Consider the following 20,080-nt stretch of genomic DNA (forward strand, 5'->3'; position numbering starts at 1 on the left):
TTAGCCCTTTGTAGCTTTTTTCCCTCCACATGCTCAGTCAGGTTGATAAATGAAACTTAGCTAATCCCTTGGTTGCAGCGTTATATCTGGTGTATCTACCAACATTAAAGTCACAGTTTAAACTTTTTGCTGTTAATACTCACAGGAAGAAGGTAATGTAGGTACTGAGGAACCTAAAGTGCAAATTATTTTAGTAAGGAAGAAAAAAGGTGTTACAGGAAAATGATTCTATGTTTCTTTACCTTCTTTTAAATGTACAAAGATGCCCTTTGTCTATGGTTAGATTAGTTTAGAATTATCCTTTTAGACTTTCCCAGCAAAGACATATTGTTTTGGGACATATTGTTTTAGATTGTTTTATCTCTCCCAGCTCTCTGCTGACGAGACTAGCACCACATATGGAGTTGTTTATTTTATCTGTTTATTATTTTCTTATCCTGTTCTCACTGTCTCTCCTATAAAAAGTGCCAAGCCTCTGTTCATGGTGTGAGTTGTTCTCAGCAGCTCACCCGTGTACACGTTTAGCAAAGAAAGTAACTTTGTCTCATTGTGTCTTTATTTCTCCTGGGTTTTTTACAGAGTTTTCTCCCAACATTTCTTGGTCCTTCGGAGCCGGAGCACCTCCATCGTGTCCCATCTCCGTGACCAGTCCACGTTGAATGACTGTCGACAGCTCACACACTAGGTGTGTGATAAAAGTCCAGGAGCGTTAAATTCGGGTCTTGGCCAACGTCTTAGAAAGTGACCCACGGTGGTGGGGCGCAATCGAGGTGGACCAGATCCGGCGACACTGACCAGGTAGATACAGACACACTGACACAATCTTGCGTAAAAACGTATTTTAAATTCATGGAATTTAAAATAGCGGAAGTAGCTCGTCGACTGGTAGCTTTGGAAGCTCGTCGACTGGTAGCTTTGGAGCTCTGGGTAGCTCCCCCAGCTGGGTCTAGACTGGGTCTAGGGAGTAAGTAGCTCTGGGAGCTCCCCTTATCATAAGGGTTCCGGTCGCGCGCGCGTCGAAGCTGTGAATGTGAATGTGTGTGTGTATTGTTTTAATTAACGGAGCAAGCTGAATTTTCACGGTCCAATAAGAGACTGAGCTGCTCCTACTGTGTTTTTCTTTCACTGCTGTTCACTGAAGTGCTGGTGGTTTGAGAGAACGGTCGAGTTCCGTCTCGTAAAGTTCACACCGCTTTCGGAACTAGTCCGAAAGTTGAAGGGCGTGTGAGCAACCACTCTCGTCTCTAATACCAGCGAAGGTGATAGCAGCTGTATCGTGTATACATTACTTAAACAAAAATAAGTAAATACACAAATAAGATGGGTAATCAAGCAAGTGAAATTAAAACTCACTCCTGCTGACGAGCAGTGGTGAGAAAAAAAAAGTCCAGGGGCCGGACAAAACAATGTCTGTAAATTGAGAAATTTAAGAAAACAAAATATAAACAGTCAGAAGAATAGAACTCAACTGCCAGTTTAGTAAAACCAGAAGACGAGACACTGTGCAGTGCCCACAATCCTTTTAGTAAACCAACACTCATTCCTGCAGCCGCATCTGCAGCAACACCCATATCAGGAAGAACATAATAATCCCTTATTAAGTGAAAACTAGAGATCACAGTAGTTTGAGGTAGTTTAAAAGGGTTGAAAACAGACCCCACTGAGTAGATATAAATATAAAAAGTACGAAATAAAGCAAAACAAAGGGAAAATTACAGTAGAAATTATCTTTAGAGTATTTGAAATTAATAATAGCAAGGATAACAACCTGTAAAGTGATATTAACAATGAAACACAGTTGGCATGATGACCATGCCCACAATGTATAAAATGGATATAAAGCAAATAATTCACACGAAAATATTTTAATAACATAAATAAAGTATATTAAGGCTGTGTCACTGTTCAGCCAAGGACAGTGTGTGAAAAGGTAACTGTCTCCACCTTGGGAAAAGGATGATACTGCAGGTCATCTGAAGCCCTTGATGGATACAAAATAAAATATAAATAATATAATAGAACTGCCTGGTCCGCCATGCAACAGAGAGAACAAATGTGACCGCAGATTGGATGAATTCTAAATTATCTGTTTGCTGAATAAGATGATCCTAACTAACAAATTGGCTCAGTAGTAGTATAATGGTACACACTGATAAAACATTATAATATGCTATTGCTGTTATATAAGACAAAGAGGATAATATTAACAATGACATAATATTAATATGAAGAGGCACCTTAGTCGGTTATGATGTGAGGTGGATAACTGTTAAGCAGTAGTCTGCATCAAGCTTAAGGTTTGCTGAAACTCAGGGTAATGACATGTGAGATGAAGACAATACAGAGAATAACTAAACTAATGAAGTGCATAGAGGCACTTGACCAGCTTGAAACTTATCATCCTAGAATGACACATTGCTGAGATATAGAGCACACCTATAATAACAACCAATAAGCAAAACCCTGTAGACAACAGCTAAAACTACAGGATTGAGAAGCTGAATTAAATATGTAGACACTGCTAAGCTGATGAGCATGTTCCACATGTTCTTTTTCTTTTTTGTTTCTTTTAGAGCAGAAGCTGCTGTAACACACCCAAAGAAAGACTCTAGGTCTGACCAACCGTCTCAGTCGTGGGCAAAAAGATGACAGTCAATAAAATTCTAAAAGATAATTTATTGACGAAAAATATATCAAGAGATAAAAGATAAAACAGTCCAGTGTCCCACTTATGAATTGTATAAAAACACACAGTCCCAAGGCCAGAGCCAGCTATGCCATACGGCCAAGTTGCACTCCACATGTTGCCTTTAACAGGGTTAGAAGTTGTCCTTGGAGACCCACCACCCTGCAAGCATATAGTCAGTGGTCACTCAAGCCTCTGCAACTCTGCTGCCTTTAGGCTGTGGCATATAATAGGCCCTGGCCTGCACAGAGAGACAAAACAACACAGCAGTGTTTGTAGTGTGGGCTATAAGTAGACCAGTGTATCAGTGCAATCAAGTACACCTGCCTCTAATTAGTCCAACCCCATTCCAGCCATTGGCTCACCAAAAATGTGACACACACAAAACCACTCCCAACCCAGTGCAACTTCACACAATAATATGGAGCTGAATTAACACAGGCACATTAGTCTACCATGTTACAAGCTGCATGCTATTACAAGCCAACATATGCAGACTTCTGCCTTGTTCGGGTGGCAGCATTTTTCTTTTTTCTTTTGTGTCCTGACACGTTTATGTTTTTGTTTGATTATTTTGTTGGTTTTGGAAACAAATTTAAACGAACTTGTGACAATACTTGACACATGGTGATTAGGCATATGATTGAAAAATGCCTAGGTTTAGAGCTGTGAGCTATGAGCTGTGAGCAATGCAAAGTTAAATATATATATGTATAAATGGGAAACAACCCTAACTTCAAAGTTTGAAATGTGTGAGATCCATGATTTGTTTGAAAAACTAGAAATTATTTAAAACTGCCTTAAGTGAAAATGTAGTGTTGCATCTATTCTCCCAAACCAAGACAAAAAAAGAAGAAGCATTCTGTAACTTAAAAATAAGGCTGACGTGTTGACAATAGACTAAAACACTAATCCGCAGGTGGCTATCAGGAACAGAGAGGCGAGCAAAGTCACAAACACCAAGGCTGCAGACAGCCACGCAGAAACAGCAGATAACATAGAGACAACGCCTGCTAGAACCGTGGAGAGGAAGGTCACTTCACACGAGATTGTAGGAGTAGGCCACAGAGAAATAATGCAAAACAGTTTTGAGGCAGCCACTTAAGAACTTACAGTTTTCAAAGGACAAATTAGTTGTACAGTCAGCTGCAGGCCACACAACTGTACAACAATTAACTGCTGAGTGCATGCTAAATGACACCCCACCAGAGCTAAAAGCACTACACGATGTGGCCCATCAACACACACCCGCCACATCCACTTTCCAGAAACCAACCGAGTATCACAACATTCTGAGATTTAAACAAACTCCAGGCCCAGATCCACCTTATGATCAGCAAGTGTGGAAGCTAGGAGAACAGCATTTGACCTTACAGCACAGGCCGAAATTGTGTAGGTTACGCAGTAACCACAGATAGTAGGATAATAGAAGCAAAACCACTTTCTTCTTCATATTCTGCACAGAGCGCTGAGCTGATAGCTGTGATTCGCGCATGTGAAATACACAAAGACAAACTAATAAATATACATACAGACAGCCAGTATGTTTTCTCTGCTGTGCATCATTTTGCAAAAAATTTGGCAAAACAGAGGAATGATTACATCAACCGGAAAACCGGTTCAGCATGCCAACCTCTTACAACGCCTACTGACTCATTACTACAGGCAACAACTTTGCTGACAGAGCAGCAAAACAGGCGGCACAAATGACAAACATCACATTGATGGCAGTTAACACACATCAGATTCCACTGGATGTGTTGCAAAATGAACAAAAAGCAGCAAGCACAGCCGAACAGACAAAATGGCTAAAACACGGTGCAGTTCTGACAAACGACTTAATGATGTGTTATGGCAAGCCAGTGTTGCCAAAATCTCTCCACAAGATGGCGGCATTAGTGACTCATGGCTGTACGCATTTGTCATCGGGGGGAATGACCTGTATTGTCAACTCTCATTTCTACACTGTAAATTTTGAAACTTCAGCAAAACAATTTGTCAGAACGTGCATGACGTGTCAAAAATATAATGCTCAGGGAAACCTGCGACCAAAAAGAGGCCGTTTTCCCACTCCACCTCACCCTTTTCACACAATTCATATGGATTTTATTGAGCTAAGCGAATGTCAAGGGTCGAAATATGCCCTAGTGGTTATAGACGTGTTCTCAAAGTGGCCAGAAATTTACCCAGTGAAAAAGGCAGATACAATTTCAGTAGCAAAATGTATGTCTAAGTTGTAGGAAAATAAAAAGATGATTGTAAATAACGAAGAATGTAATGATGTCTATCAAGTGTCTTGCAGATTACAGCCCGGTGACTGGGTTCTGATCAAGGTGCTCCAAAGGAAAAACTGGAGCGCACACAGGTGGGAGGGACCACATCAGGTTCTCCTCACCACGCCCACCGCTTGCAAAATAGCGGAATGACCATCTTGGATCCATCAGAGCCATTGCAGACGAGTAAGTGAAGCCATCTAAACTCAGTCGACACAGGCTCGCCCAATTGTCGTGATCTCGCCCGGTGGAGGGAACAGCCTTTCTGGCCGGGGGGTCTACTCACGGCAGGAGGGTGTGTCCTGTTGTCATGAGGTGGTGGCTCCTAATAACTGCAGCGGCCCTGACCCTGGCCGGGCTCCTCATCTTTGCTTCCGTGAGGGACAACAAGTCACGCTATATGAAGAAAAGGCAGACACTGTATGACAAAGGAAAGTACACCAAGTTTCCCCATGGTTACGCCACTAATTTCTGGTGGCAGTTTATGAACACTACAGCTCACTTGAATAATAAAACTGACTGCTATGCATGTACCCATATGCCCCTATCCTCGCAGACGTCTGGCCTGTGGCCGTACAGCATACCTGAAGATCACAGTTGGTGCCTGTTGGGCCTGGCAACACATCCAGGCTACGGTACTCTTTGGTCCAAGGCCAACTACAGCATCCCAGCAAAAGCAACCTGGAGGTCATCATCACCCACAAATGTGAACTGTTCCGGACAGACCTACCTACTGACCTGGCCCCAAGTCTCAGACCCACTGCCTGATGTAATTCTACTGAACAAACTGAACGCAGCACAACTGCCAGTATGTGTGATGAACAATGGATCGCGGGCAGTGGGGGAGCTGCCTACTCACCTATGTAAATACATATACACTTTCTGCCCACCGAGGAACGAGAGGAAGTGTATGGCCTGTTCAATCAACGAAACCTGTGCCAGTAACGCGACGCTGATGAGCCTCAACTGTCGCTCCAACTACAGCTACCGAATGCCACTACAAACAAAGACTCAGTACCAGACAGGATGTGCACGGACGGCACCCAGCAGTAGAGGAACCAGAGTTTTGGCTGACTGGTACTTCCTATGTGGCAATAAGGCTTATCTGTCGCTCCCTGAAGGTTGGGGGGGGTCTGTGCGCCCTGGTGCAATTATCAGATCACGTCTTCTTCATGCAAAGTATTGAACACCACCCCAGCAGCCGACAGAGACGTGAGGTGGACATCGCCTCACCCAATTCTTTCGGCATTACAGTGGACACTGGAGTGCCGGGAGAGTTTCGCATCTGAGGAGGAGTGAAATTCTTACAGAGCTTGATCCCCGGCATTGGAGCTGCCAAGGTGCGGGATCATGTGGAGGTCAACCGATATGCTCTGCTACGAAACATCAACTTTGACAAAGACCCTGGGACCGGCCTTAGCAGGAGAACAGAAGGCCATCAGAACGATGGTGCTGCAGAACAGACTGACACTAGACCTGCTAACAGCATCACAAGGAGGAGTTTGCAAGCTGATTGGGGAGACATGTTGCACGTTTATCCCTGATGGATACGAAGCTGGAGGAGACATTTATGAAGCTTTGCAGAATTTGACCGTTCTGCAGAAATATGTCACTGACCACACATCTGGAGCAGCTACACCGCCATGTCTAAGAGTAATGATTTCAAAGATGATAACAACTACAATGACTGCTTATGTTGCCGTGCCTAAAGAAGAACAGCATCCCGTTGCAATTCTGTTAGAGAAGAACTTGTAATAGCTGCTAATAAATGACGTGGTGATTAAAAAAATGACTTGTCAAGTGATCATGCACTGATTAACACATTAGTAGTTATGCAGGTACAACATAAGGTTTATATTCTTTTCTTTTTATCCTTTTATTTTTGTAGTTTTAGTTTTATTGTTTTCTCTTGATTATTCCATTTGTCATTTCATTTACTATACTTTTCTTTGTTCTTTTTATTATTTTATTCTTTAGACCACATGATTTACATTTCTGCTATGCTGACATTTTGAAAATTAGAAAATTGCTAAGCGTAACTAATCAGTAACCTTTTCAGACAACTGTTTTGCACATTTAAAACAAGTTAAAACAGGAGGGAATATGTTACAGGAAAATGATTCTATGTTTCTTTACCTTCTTTTAAATGTACAAAGATGCCCTTTGTCTGCCCTTTGTCTATGGTTAGATTAGTTTAGAATTATCCTTTTAGACTTTCCCAGCAAAGACATATTGTTTTGGGACATATTGTTTTAGATTGTTTTATCTCTCCCAGCTCTCTGCTGACGAGACTAGCACCACATATGGAGTTGTTTATTTTATCTGTTTATTATTTTCTTATCCTGTTCTCACTGTCTCTCCTATAAAAAGTGCCAAGCCTCTGTTCATGGTGTGAGTTGTTCTCAGCAGCTCACCCGTGTACACGTTTAGCAAAGAAAGTAACTTTGTCTCATTATGTCTTTATTTCTCCTGGGTTTTTTACAGTTTTCTCCCAACAAAAGGAGTGTATGATTCAGTTTGATACCTACACTAGCTGATGCAATTACAGTCAGGCATTTCAAGGTAGGATAAATATAGGTCTTGCCTTCTGAGCAGATGGAGTCTGCCAGGGTTTGATGTGAACCTGTAGACACTGGCTCCACGGGATGCTTTTCATTTGACAGCTGCAGCTTGGCCTAAACATCAACAGCTAAACTGTGAAGATGATAAGGAGGACCCCAGCCTGCTGAGAGGCAGCATCCCACCAACAGAATTATATAAATATACAGTACTGTATGCAGTATTATATCATGTTCTCTATGAATGAGGAAAAGATGTTAGGACAAATAAGGAGTTTCAAGATGGAAATGATGAAAAAACCTTCATTTGGCACTGTTTGGTTCTGGCTTGAAAGATTACTTGAAATTCAAAATACTTGAGATAAATTTACAAAAAGGCTTTAGGATAATGAAAGTACTAATTCAAGTGCCTTTCAAAGCATTCAGCCCCCTTCTGAGTGGTTCTACAATGCCTCCTATGAACTGACATATCATGTGACTCAGGTAGTGGAACAGGTCATCCAGGGAGATTGGTGGATCAATCCCCAGTTCCTCTAGTCTGCATGTTGGAGTAACCTTGGGCAAGATGCTGAACCCTAAAATACCCCTAATGCACCTACTAGAGTTTGAGTGTGTTATTGTGTGAATGAGACTTTTAGCAGAAAGTGGTTTGAGTGCACAAATTGAGTGGAAAGGTGCTATATAATTACCAGTATTTGTATGTCTGTGAAGGTTCTCAGTCATCCAGGTCATCGTAGTCAAAGGAGCTTGTAAAGAAAAGCGTCTGGACTTCTTTAAGTTGCTTGAAGACATTTCACCGAGAAGCTTCTTCAGTTCTAATGCCAGGTTTCACAATGAGCTCACCCGAAACCCTGGCTGATTGGGACCCACACCCATTTTCCCACCTTGGCTCAGGCGATTAGAGGATCATCAGGAGGTCCTTTTGTCCCTCTTTGGGGGGATACTCCCACTAGGTTTAAATCTGGGACTCTCCACCATTTGACCTTAGAACTGAAGAAGCTTCTCGGATGAGAGGTGAAACGTCTTCAAGAAACTTAAAGAAGTCCAGACGCTTTTCTTTACAAGCTCCTTTGACCAGTATTTGTACCACATCATTGTAAGCTGTGCCAGACTTCAATAAATGCAATCTGAAGAGCAACCTTTATTTACATTTTTAAAAGCACAAAGTTTACCTTTAATACCATAATATCACAAGTCTTTGCTCTAATTCATCCCAAAGGTGTTCTATCAGTTTGAGGTCAGCGAAGGCCAGTAAACCTCCTCCACACCAAACTCGCTCATCCACATCTTTATGGACCTTGCTTTGTGCTCTGATGCAGTTATGCTGCAACGGGAACTGAACATCCCAACAAAGTTTGGAGTATGAAATTGTCCAAAATGTCTTGGTAAACTGAGCCATTAAGATTTCCTTTGACTGGAACCTCCTGAAAAAGAAAAAAAAAAGAAAAGAAAAAAACACACCATAATCTCTCTTCCACCAAACTTTACATTGGGCACCCTGCAGTCAGACTAACTGGCAACTGCCAAACCCAGACTCGTTCATCAGATTGTGAGACGGAGAACCTGATGTAAGGCTTGGATGTAGCTGCTCAGCCACGGAAACCCATTACATGAAGCTCTCTATGCTCTTTTCACTAGGCGAATTTTGGCCATATAGTGTATATACACATGCAAACTAGTGGGAACTTTCTGTACTGTAAACCAGCTTGTAAATGAGCTGATCGATCAGAGTTAGGAAATGGACTGTGCACAACTGAAAGTGACTGAGGAAAATCTCCTGTAATTATAATTGTGTTCAATTAGCCTTAACATGATTACCAAAGGGACTAGGTGCTCTGCAATTGGAGCAAAAGAAGATGCACAGGTATGAGTGCGTTCAAATTAAACTCCCCTAAGTGTTTCACTCAGCTGACATTGATCTTTAGTGAGTGAGCACGAGTAACACATGTACTGCGGCACTTTGGGAGCACAGAAGATGAGGTATTGCTCTGGAGAAAGCTGTAGGGTATTGAGAGTGTTGTGGAGCGTGATATTAGGGCCGATGTTTCCCATCGAGAGACCGACGCCGTAACTGTTTGCAAGCATCACCAGTCCAGCAGTTATGACAGACAGGATCTCTCAGCTGGAACAAGACATAGAAAAGAATAGCAAAGACTTAGAGTTGCTGTCCAAACAGACACCTTTTTATGATCATTATTATGAGTTATGCTCAAATGAAACTACCTGATACAAGTCTTTTGTTACAGCACTGTCAACATCCAGTTTTCAACAAAGGAAAGCAAACTGCATTAACATTGTTATTCCAAATTGACAGAGATCATACTGCAACAGTGTCTTGCCATTATGCAACTAATGCACCTATTGTCAGTCCTTCATTATCACCACGAGTGTTTGTTCTAATCAGGACTCATTGTCACTGGTAACACACTCTGGAGATTAGAGTACCAGTTGAATGAACGCCTCAAATCAAGTTTCTTCTTTCTCTTTTTGGACATAAAGCAGTATGCAGAATCCTTACTTCTCCTCACCTATCCTTTAGTAAACTCACTATTAAAGGAGTTATCCAAAATGAATGTAGACACATTTAGCAGTGCTTTGTCAGCCCCATCAACCCTGTGTGGGCAAAGCTTCAAAAACATGCAATTTAAGAATTTAAAAAGTTGACAGAATCATTCTGCAGGTCCATGTTTTGTTTTTTTTTTTTACACTGGACACCATACTGTAACCAGCACTTAAAGCTGAGAGCAGCAATGAGCCAAAAATATTAATATAGCTCACACAACTGAACGACAATAATAACAGTAATAGGATCCAATCAGCAACACTGAAAATGCTCCTAACAACCACAGAGAGGACAGCTGGCTCAAGCTTTGATCAAAAGGCTGTCACTCAATGGCGTGTCCAGCGGGGTGGCCTGGGGGGGCACAGGCCACCCCCCCAACCAGGCTGGCCACCCCAGGTGCCACCCCGAAGCTAAAACAATAAAATTTAATGAAATATCAAATGTACGACTATGGTTTCACAGTGAAGCTCAGATATCCGAGGGTAAGTGAATGCAGCACCGGCTTCTGCACTATGCGCATCATGTTAGCAAAGGTAGGAGAGCCAAGCACGAAAGACGGCACCGCAGAAAACATTTTTTCGGCGAAAGATTAACAAGTTAACATAGTTGGACTAGCCATCGGACGTTTTCATGGTGGGCTGATGACTTTTTTTTTCTTTTTTTTTTGTAACGGCATGAACAATGAGAGGTGGTGGATTGGCCAGATGCTGGCCGATGTGTAAAAATAACTCAGTTGTTTGGTGGTGGCTGTGGCGGAGCTTCCACAGAGGCAACAGGTGGATGAGGGAAGGTGAGGCAGGAGGAGAGACCCGAGGCGGCCGCCGGTCCGAGTGTCAGGTGAACTGAACTTCAGGTAAGAAGTTATGACCTGCAGTCTATCTGGGTCTGATATAAACCAAGTTTAGGTGGAGTTTATTTTCGTTGTGCTGACTTTTTACAGTCAGTTACAATACCTCATACTGCGTGAGCTAGCATGACAAGTTTATACAGCTGTTCGGTTGCTATGATGTTACTGATAGTGAACTTTATTTTATTCATAAGGTTAGTTAGTAGAGTTGCCAACAGCTCCTTAAAAAATGGAATGGTCCCTCCTTCAGAGAAAATATTACACGTTTCGTATTGAGCTGAGAAGAGACGCAGTTTGTCCCGTACTTCAGCTAGGATGGAAAAAGACACAAAGCTGGAGTTATTCTGTATTTACAGCTGCCTCTTCTTCTCTCATTCTCTCCCCCTCCCTCTCCTGTTGCTACTTCAATCATGAAACTGATCAATGATCAGCTGATCGGCTCTCTTGTTTGTTTATCGCTCACTTTGCGCCAGAAAGAGGAAACCAGCGGATGTCGCGCTAAACAACAGCAGCACGTTTAAGCTTGATCAGCTGTTGTTAGAATTTATTTAATATTAATTTCTAGTATCAGCTGATGTTTGCTGGAGCCACAGCTGTAAAGCTGCTGGTCATGATGTCGGTTTGGTTATCTGGTGAGAGGGAAACACGAGGATGAAACCAGGAGATGTCCTTACTGAATCATCAGAGCTGTGATGGAGAAACAGGTTTACCTTTTAGGTGACAGGAATGAGTTGAAGGGAAGTTATTAACTCTTTCTGAGAGACAAATAACACCAGGATCCTTTTCTAAGTAGCTGACAGCTGGTAACTGTGCAGGGGCGGGTCTAGCAAAGTGTTGCCAGGGGGCCAGGTAGGGCATTAAAAGGGAGAGGGGGGCACAAAGAAATACTTTTCTTTTTTTATTCTCATTTAAAATATCCAGCTTTTATTAAATAATTATCTGAATCTTGCGAACAAAGTTTTTATCTGACGTAAAATGTATAGAAATCATACATATACCAAAAAGACAGCGTACATCACTGTCACAACAGCATTTGTTTTCATTCAAAGTCTTTATGGCTTTAATACCTGGTGGGCCGGTCTGTAGTCAAAATGCCCAAGTTTTTGTCCCAGTCCAGCCCTGCAGGTTAATACTGGCAGTGTCACCATGCCAGCTGACTGTATTTCATCATCAGCCAGTGTTGTTCTTTATCAATATTACCAAAGTTTACCATAAGGCAGCATATAAAGTATTTACTTGCTTTCAGGTTTTATTCAAATGTTAGTCTTTTCATTTGTTTCCCATCTTTTTTCCTGTTTCAAAATCAAACACCAGTTTGTGAGAAGATTATCGTCTTTTTTTTTTTTTAAACAGGCATTGGTTTTCCATTGGCATTGGCTAATTTGCCAATTGTATGTTAAAAATGTTTGTATTTTAATATTCAAAAATGTTTTTGCCCAAAACATATGTGCACTACATGTCAGTAAAAATACTATGCAAATATTGATGTCCTTGAATGCTGAATAAACACTGACTGATTGTATCTCTTGTACTTTATCAACGCAGTATCTAAAAACTTTGCACCGTAGTGGTTAAAACCTCATTCTAATAAGAGTTAAAAGCGCATTCGGTTATTAGGTTTATAGGATTATTGAATTATGGTTAACGGTTGGTAGAATTGTTTTTAACATTATCTGCCAATTACATCTGCCACCCTTCTCCAAATCTGTGCCCCTACCTGGCCCCCCCAACAAAAATTTTCTAGACACGCCACTGCTGTCACTCCGGGCCTGACACTTCACACCTTCATCCCCTTTTAAAAAAAAAAAAATCAAAATAAGACATCAGATGTGAGCTGAATATCATCTGGCTACGTGTCAAAATAGTGAGGTGTGGGATGTTGGAGGGGGCAATGGGAATTGTTCAAACTACATAACAACTCATACCTGCGAGCTCAACAACAGGATGTGTATTAAGACAGTCAAGATGAGCCTACACTCCTAGTCTCTATCAGTACTACAGAACTCCGGAGGGACTAGAAACCATATATCATCAGAGATGGCGGGAAAAAGACAATACTGGTCTTAACAAAAAGCAAGCTTTTATTTAACAAAAAGCAAGCTTTTATTTAGGGCCGAAAACTCACGGAAAAAAACAACAACAAAGTAACTGAGGGAAAACCTGAACATAGACTAGGAAACTATGACTCTTACCGAGAAAATAGACTATGACTAAACAACATACAAACCATGACTTAATATGGCTGGGAAACTGTGACAAGGGGTAGGGGAGATAACACAGACGACACAACACTGAACACAGCAAGACTGAGGACTAAATACAGACATGAGGTGATCAGGGGAAGTGGAGACACATGAGGATACAGCTGACTAGCATGAAACATAATGACAGCACAGGGGAGAGTAAAACTAAATGCAGTGAACAAAGAACACCAGACTCTTTCAAAATAAAACAGGAAACACAGAGACATAGACATGAAGATAAATCATGACATGAACTTAACATAACCACACAGACATGAAACATGACAGGTAGATGCACGAATCAGGGAGACTGAGTACAGGGGGAGATGACAGAAACAACTAAGAAATAAAGGACCTCTGGATGTCTGGAGTTTTGATCTCCTCCATACCTGCTTCATACCCTGGAGGACGGGGCTGTGGCTCCCCACACTCCCTAGCAGATCATTACATGGAGAAACCTTTGGAATGCAAGCATGCTGATCCACACAGGTATGCACACAGGTGTACACACGGGTATTCACAGACGCGGACTACAGCTTTCTTGGATGCTGCCTCAAAGCACATTGTGCGCTGTCTATCTTGCGTGCTGCACAATATCGTTTATTACTTAGTATCTACTGATATTTACTGCTAGCTAGTTTATTGTGATGGTGCGGTTTTTTTTATTATGTTGCTCTTAGTTGTTTGCTTTCTCTTCTGTTTTTTTTCTCCATACAGGTGATCCAGGTGTTTTGTTTTTTTGTTGTTGTTTTTTTGTTTTTTTCTTCCCCCCTTTCTCACCGTCTCTTCTCCCCTTTGGTTTTCTTTCTCTCCCTCTCTTTCTTTCATTCTTTCTCCCTGTCCTATCCCCCAGTCATGTCTGTCCCGTTTGTAGCAACTGAAAATAAAATAAATTCATAATTATAATAAAGGTCAATCAAATGGACCAATATGGCAAGGCCATGATGATCCACTTGGTAAAATAAATCCGCCTGGCATCTTTCTTGGCCTTAAGACAACAATTCTGATGGCTAAAGATCCAAATGGGACACAAAAAAAAGAAGAAAAAAAAGAAAAGAAATAAAGGACTAAATAGCCACCTAGAAATGAACTAGATCAAAAACAGATACAAAATACATAAAACTCAAACACTGGGTCACACGACCCAGCCCATGACAGTTAGTCTCTCATCCAAGATAAGTCTTGCCAGTGTTTAAGCCAGGAGCCATGTTTTTATTAAATATTCACTAGCTATAGACTGTATGACAGGAACACAGCTGTCATTGATCATCAAATGAGGAGAAAGTTGACTCTTTATATGCATCTGTTAGCTTTAACCTCAGTGGCAAATATTTCCTGGAAATGGATCACAGATCTATGAACATCCATTTAAGAACATTTAAGGCTGTTAAAAAAATGAAAGTTGTATTAGCATCTGGGATGTGGCCTCATGTCTGACGGATGTCCGTATTAGTGTCGCTGTGATGTCTTCCCTGGACTTTTCCCTTTTTGTCAGTACCCAAAAACAAACACACAAAGAATAACAGTATGACCCATGTGGCTCATACCTGACACCAAAGGCCAGTACAAATACGCTCAGCAACAGACAGTCAACAACAGACAGTGCAGATATACATGAATGGTAATAAAGAAAATCATGTTTTAATATTTAAAAATCACCTTCTGATGCTTTGAGTGTCACAACAAATGAGTCACTGACTAAAAACTGTTGTATTTAAAAACACATACTTTTCTCATAGCAAGAATATGATTTCGTGGTTGGTAATAGAGCCTCTGACTGGACCGCTACTGGATGTTAGTCGCATCTAATGTTATTTATTTCCCTGTAACTCTGGGTGATAACATTACTGGTTGCTTTTAATGTATTAAACATAGCCCCGGGCTACATTTCCCTAAAACAAGGTTTCCTCCTCAGAAATTTGATTCACTCGCCTTCCCTCCTGTCTTTTCTTACTCTTCCAGCTGAGCTATTTCCTCCACCCAGCACGTGTCTCTCATCTTAGTCGATTGCCACGCTGACAGATGAAAGGCTAATCTACCAAACAGACCTACTGAGTGAAGGAGTATAAATATACCTGAAGTAGATCTGCACTTGACCATTCGTGGGTCAAATGTTTCAGATTTCCTTGAATATCACATTGAAGCTACTCTCCCATCTGAAGCAAGGAAGATCTTTCATAGATCATATTAGGTTTTTTCCTCTTTCCTCTGTGTTGATTTTACAGTGTCAGCTCTAACTCCTGCCATTATTTTCACTGACACGCAACCCATGTTTTTATGTCCCCAGCGTCATGCCTTTATGGTGTATCGGATGACAGATGAAACAAATTTAATGGAACCACAGATGATGAAACACTATCCAACAGCATGTGTGAGGAAGGACAGAGGGCTTTTTAGGGCTCGACACAGAGCACCTACCTGTCATATCTGTTACAGTGATTCTTCCTCAGCGCAGTGCTGAATCAAGAGCTCACATTTACGCTGAATGTAAAGCAGGCGGCCAGATAAAGCACCTCATTTCCCGCAAACACTTCCCCTATGGCGACAAAATGTCAAACTACCATGTGCTAATTTAGCTCTTTTATGGGCACGCTGGAGCTCTCGGGTGTAGATGCATTTCTAAAGCAGCCACTGAGGAGTGAATTACTTTGCTGTAATGAGATCCCCCCTCAATAACAGGAAATCTGCATGTTTAGTCACTGAACTGTTTGAAGTGCCTGTAGCTGATATTTTCCAGGCAAAAAAAATAGAAAGAAAAGGAAAGAAATGGGATAAAATGACTGTTTCTTCTGACACAGTAGAAAGGTGACGCATTTGTCCATCAGTGAGCCCAGGACAACATGTCTACAGGGAGTGCAGAATTATTAGGCAAATGAGTATTTTGTCCACATCATCCTCTTCATGCATGTTGTCTTACTCCAAGCTGTATAGGCTCGAAAGCCTACTACCAATTAAGCATATTAGGTGATGTGCATCTCTGTAATGAGAAGGGGTGTGGTCTAATGACATCAACACCCTATATCAGGTGTGCATAATTATTAGGCAACGTCCTTTCCTTTGGCAAAATGGGTCAAAAGAAGGACTTGACAGGCTCAGAAAAGTCAAAGATAGTGAGATATCTTGCAGAGGGATGCAGCAGTCTCAAAATTGCAAAGCTTCTGAAGCGTGATCATCGAACAATCAAGCGTTTCATTCAAAATAGTCAACAGGGTCGCAAGAAGCGTGTGGAAAAACCAAGGCGCAAAATAACTGCCTATGAACTGAGAAAAGTCAAGCGTGCAGCTGCCAAGATGCCACTTGCCACCAGTTTGGCCATATTTCAGAGCTGCAACATCACTGGAGTGCCCAAAAGCACAAGGTGTGCAATACTCAGAGACATGGCCAAGGTAAGAAAGGCTGAAAGACGACCACCACTGAACAAGACACACAAGCTGAAACGTCAAGACTGGGCCAAGAAATATCTCAAGACTGATTTTTCTAAGGTTTTATGGACTGATGAAATGAGAGTGAGTCTTGATGGGCCAGATGGATGGGCCCGTGGCTGGATTGGTAAAGGGCAGAGAGCTCCAGTCCGACTCAGACGCCAGCAAGGTGGAGGTGGAGTACTGGTTTGGGCTGGTATCATCAAAGATGAGCTTGTGGGGCCTTTTCGGGTTGAGGATGGAGTCAAGCTCAACTCCCAGTCCTACTGCCAGTTTCTGGAAGACACCTTCTTCAAGCAGTGGTACAGGAAGAAGTCTGCATCCTTCAAGAAAAACATGATTTTCATGCAGGACAATGCTCCATCGCACGCGTCCAAGTACTCCACAGCGTGGCTGGCAAGAAAGGGTATAAAAGAAGAAAAACTAATGACATGGCCACCTTGTTCACCTGATCTGAACCCCATTGAGAACCTGTGGTCCATCATCAAATGTGAGATTTACAAGGAGGGAAAACAGTACACCTCTCTGAACAGTGTCTGGGAGGCTGTGGTTGCTGCTGCACGCAATGTTGATGGTGAACAGATCAAAACACTGACAGAATCCATGGATGGCAGGCTTTTGAGTGTCCTTGCAAAGAAAGGTGGCTATATTGGTCACTGGTTTGTTTTTGTTTTGTTTTTGAATGTCAGAAATGTATATTTGTGAATGTGGAGATGTTATATTGGTTTCACTGGTAAAAATAAATAATTGTTTTTTGTTAAGTTGCCTAATAGTTATGCACAGTAATAGTTATCTGCACACACAGATATCCCCCTAAAATAGCTAAAACTGAAAACAAACTAAAAACTACTTCCAAAAACATTCAGCTTTGATATTAATGAGTTTTTTGGGTTCATTGAGAACATGGTTGTTGTTCAATAATAACATTATTCCTCTGTTACGGCCCTAGTTGGGCCTCTTGATACTGCCCTTGTGTGGGTGTGGTGCTTTTCTCCGCCTCCTCCTCTCTTACTCCTACCCCCTCTCTCTCTCTCTCACTCTCCTCTCTCCCCAGGACACAGCTGCTTCTGATTAGCCTCGTTTGCCACCTGACTCCAGTCAGCAATCACCTCTCTGAAGTCATATAAGCTGGGGATGAGCTGTGAGCAGTGTGGAGTGTCTCTGCTTGGTGTGTAGGTAGCCTGCCTGAAGTGTGGAGTTGTGGAAGCAGTATAGCTGCTTTACGTGAGTAGTGTGGGCTTGTGGGCCTTGGCAGCAGTAAAGCCAGCTGCTGTTAGTGACAGGGTGAGCTTGTGGGCTCCTGGAAGTGCCTCCTCGTGGTGTGGAGTTTTTGTTTGGTTGTTGTGTTCTTTGTTGTTGCAACCTTTTTTCCCTTTTTCGGCATGTTATTGGTAATACGGCGTTGCCGGCTCCTTATGTTATGATTATCTATAATAAAGACTATGTTATTTACTAAGAACACCTGTCTGCTTTCCTTTCATTCTGTCCTGGACTCATTTGTTACTGGTCCCCTCACTCGCATGCCTAGACCCCTTCGGGGGGGACGTAACATCCTCAAAAATACAACTTGCCTAATAATTCTGCACGCCCTGTATGTAAAAAAACAAAACAAAAACTATTTTCAATTTTTTGTAGTTTATTGCACTTTTTTGCAATTAATGTAGTTACTATGGACTTAATGCATACATATTATTAAAATATGGGCTATAACAGTTGTATTGATGTATAGCAACTTGAAATGCTCTCACAAATGGCACTACAACATGTAAAAAAATAATATAAGCTCTGGCGGACTTGGTTCTATGGTAGGTCTTAAAGGGTTAAATAAATATCGTCAAATAATCGAGATCTCAATTTCAGTGAAAATAATCATGATTATCGTTTTTGCCATAATCGAGCAGCCCTACCAGCCAGAGTGGATTCTGGAGTCTTCCCACGCTCCTGTTAGTGATCCTCCATCTGGATGGATGATAACAACCTTCTGAACAATCTAGCAGGTGGAGATGGCCCATATTTATTGGACTGATTTCTGCTTATAACGCCTGATGGACTGAACACATCCGAAGCGGGTGAATAAAGTCACCTACTCGCTAGCTGTGCCATTACCCAGCATACACCTCTCCCTCCATAAATGCAATAAACGATACAAAAGTAATAGCCTATAATTAATTTATCTGCTGTATCTGCTGTTTCTCAGGTAGTTTCTTACATGGTATAATTTATTGTGTTCTATATACGTCACTACAATGTGATTTCGGAAATGTATAAATATACGGACAACAGGCTCTTCTGCGGCAATCTCTTGTCGTCAATAAACAACGTTTATGAAGCTCTATAGTATTCAATAAGAGGACCCTGCACGTCAATTCTCAACGCAAGGGGGGTACCCTGCGCGTCGATAAGTAAAGCAGAGGGAGCCTGACCATGCGTCACACATTTGACGAGCTGGGAGTGAGAACGTGTTGTTCAAGCAGGTGGCTCCGAAGGGGTTGCTAAGCAACAGTTTAGTTGATTTTTTTTCTTTTTTTTGTGTCCCGTTTGGATCTTTAGCCATCAGAATTGTTGTCTTAAGGCCAAGAAAGATGCCAAGCGGATTTATTTTACCAAGTGGATCATCATGGCCTTGCCATATTGGTCCATTTGTTTGAACTTTATTATAATTATGAATTTATTTTATTTTCAGTTGCTACAAACAGGACAGACATGACTGGGGGATAGGACAGGGAGAAAGAATGAAAGAAAGAGAGGGAGAGAAAGAAAACCAAAGGGGAGAAGAGACGGTGAGAAAGGGGGGAAGAAAGAAAGAAAAACAAACAAAACACCTGGATCACCTGTATGGAGAAAAAAAACCCAAGAGAAAGCAAACAACAAAGAGCAACATAATAAAAAAAAACAGCACCATCACAATAAACTAGCTAGCAGTAGATAACAGTAGATACTAAATATTAAACGATATTGTGCAGCACGCAAGATAGACAGCGCACAATGTGCTTTGAGGCAGCAGCCAAGAAAGGTGTAGTCCGCGTCTGTGAACACCCGTGTGTACACCTGTGTGCATACCTGTGTGGATCAGCATGCTTGTATTCCAAAGGTTTCTCCATGTAACGATCTGCTAGGGAGTGTGGGGAGCCATAGCCCAGTCCACCAGGGTATGAAGCAGGTATGGAGGAGATCCAGGCCCCAGATATCCAGAGGCCCCAGAGTACAAGGACCCGAGGAGGACCACCAAAGGGGGGGGAACCGTGCCACCCTCCTGGGAAGAGCTGAGTAGAGCCCCAAACGAGAGGTCACCCAGCAGCTACGGAACAGAGGCCAGAGGGGGTTGCAGTGGCGTGCCCGCGGGCTCTGCCGGCAGCCAGCTGTGCCAGAGAGGACCGAGCTTCAGGCCCAGAGGCCAGAGGCCTGAGGGTATCCCACCCCCCGGAAGGAGCCCAGCCGGGCCACAGGCGCCCAGCCCCGCCAATCGGCCACCAGGAGTGAGCCGGTAC

The 20,080-nt window shown here is 42.2% G+C and overlaps 1 pseudogene across 1 annotated transcript; it reads left to right on the forward strand.

The window, feature by feature from the left end:
* The first annotated feature begins 532 nt into the window (after window positions 1-532).
* On the forward strand, window positions 533-7,298 carry LOC146649286 (uncharacterized; annotated as a pseudogene). The gene is made up of 2 exons (XR_014908333.1): window positions 533-798; window positions 4,979-7,298. The product of XR_014908333.1 is annotated as an uncharacterized LOC146649286 (transcript).
* The last annotated feature ends 12,782 nt before the right edge of the window (window positions 7,299-20,080 follow it).

Source organism: Rhamphochromis longiceps, linkage group LG17 (genome assembly GCF_057381845.1).
Source record: "Rhamphochromis longiceps isolate RC_006_pf linkage group LG17, R_longiceps_female_GT1.1, whole genome shotgun sequence".
Classification (NCBI taxonomy): Eukaryota; Metazoa; Chordata; class Actinopteri; order Cichliformes; family Cichlidae; genus Rhamphochromis; species Rhamphochromis longiceps.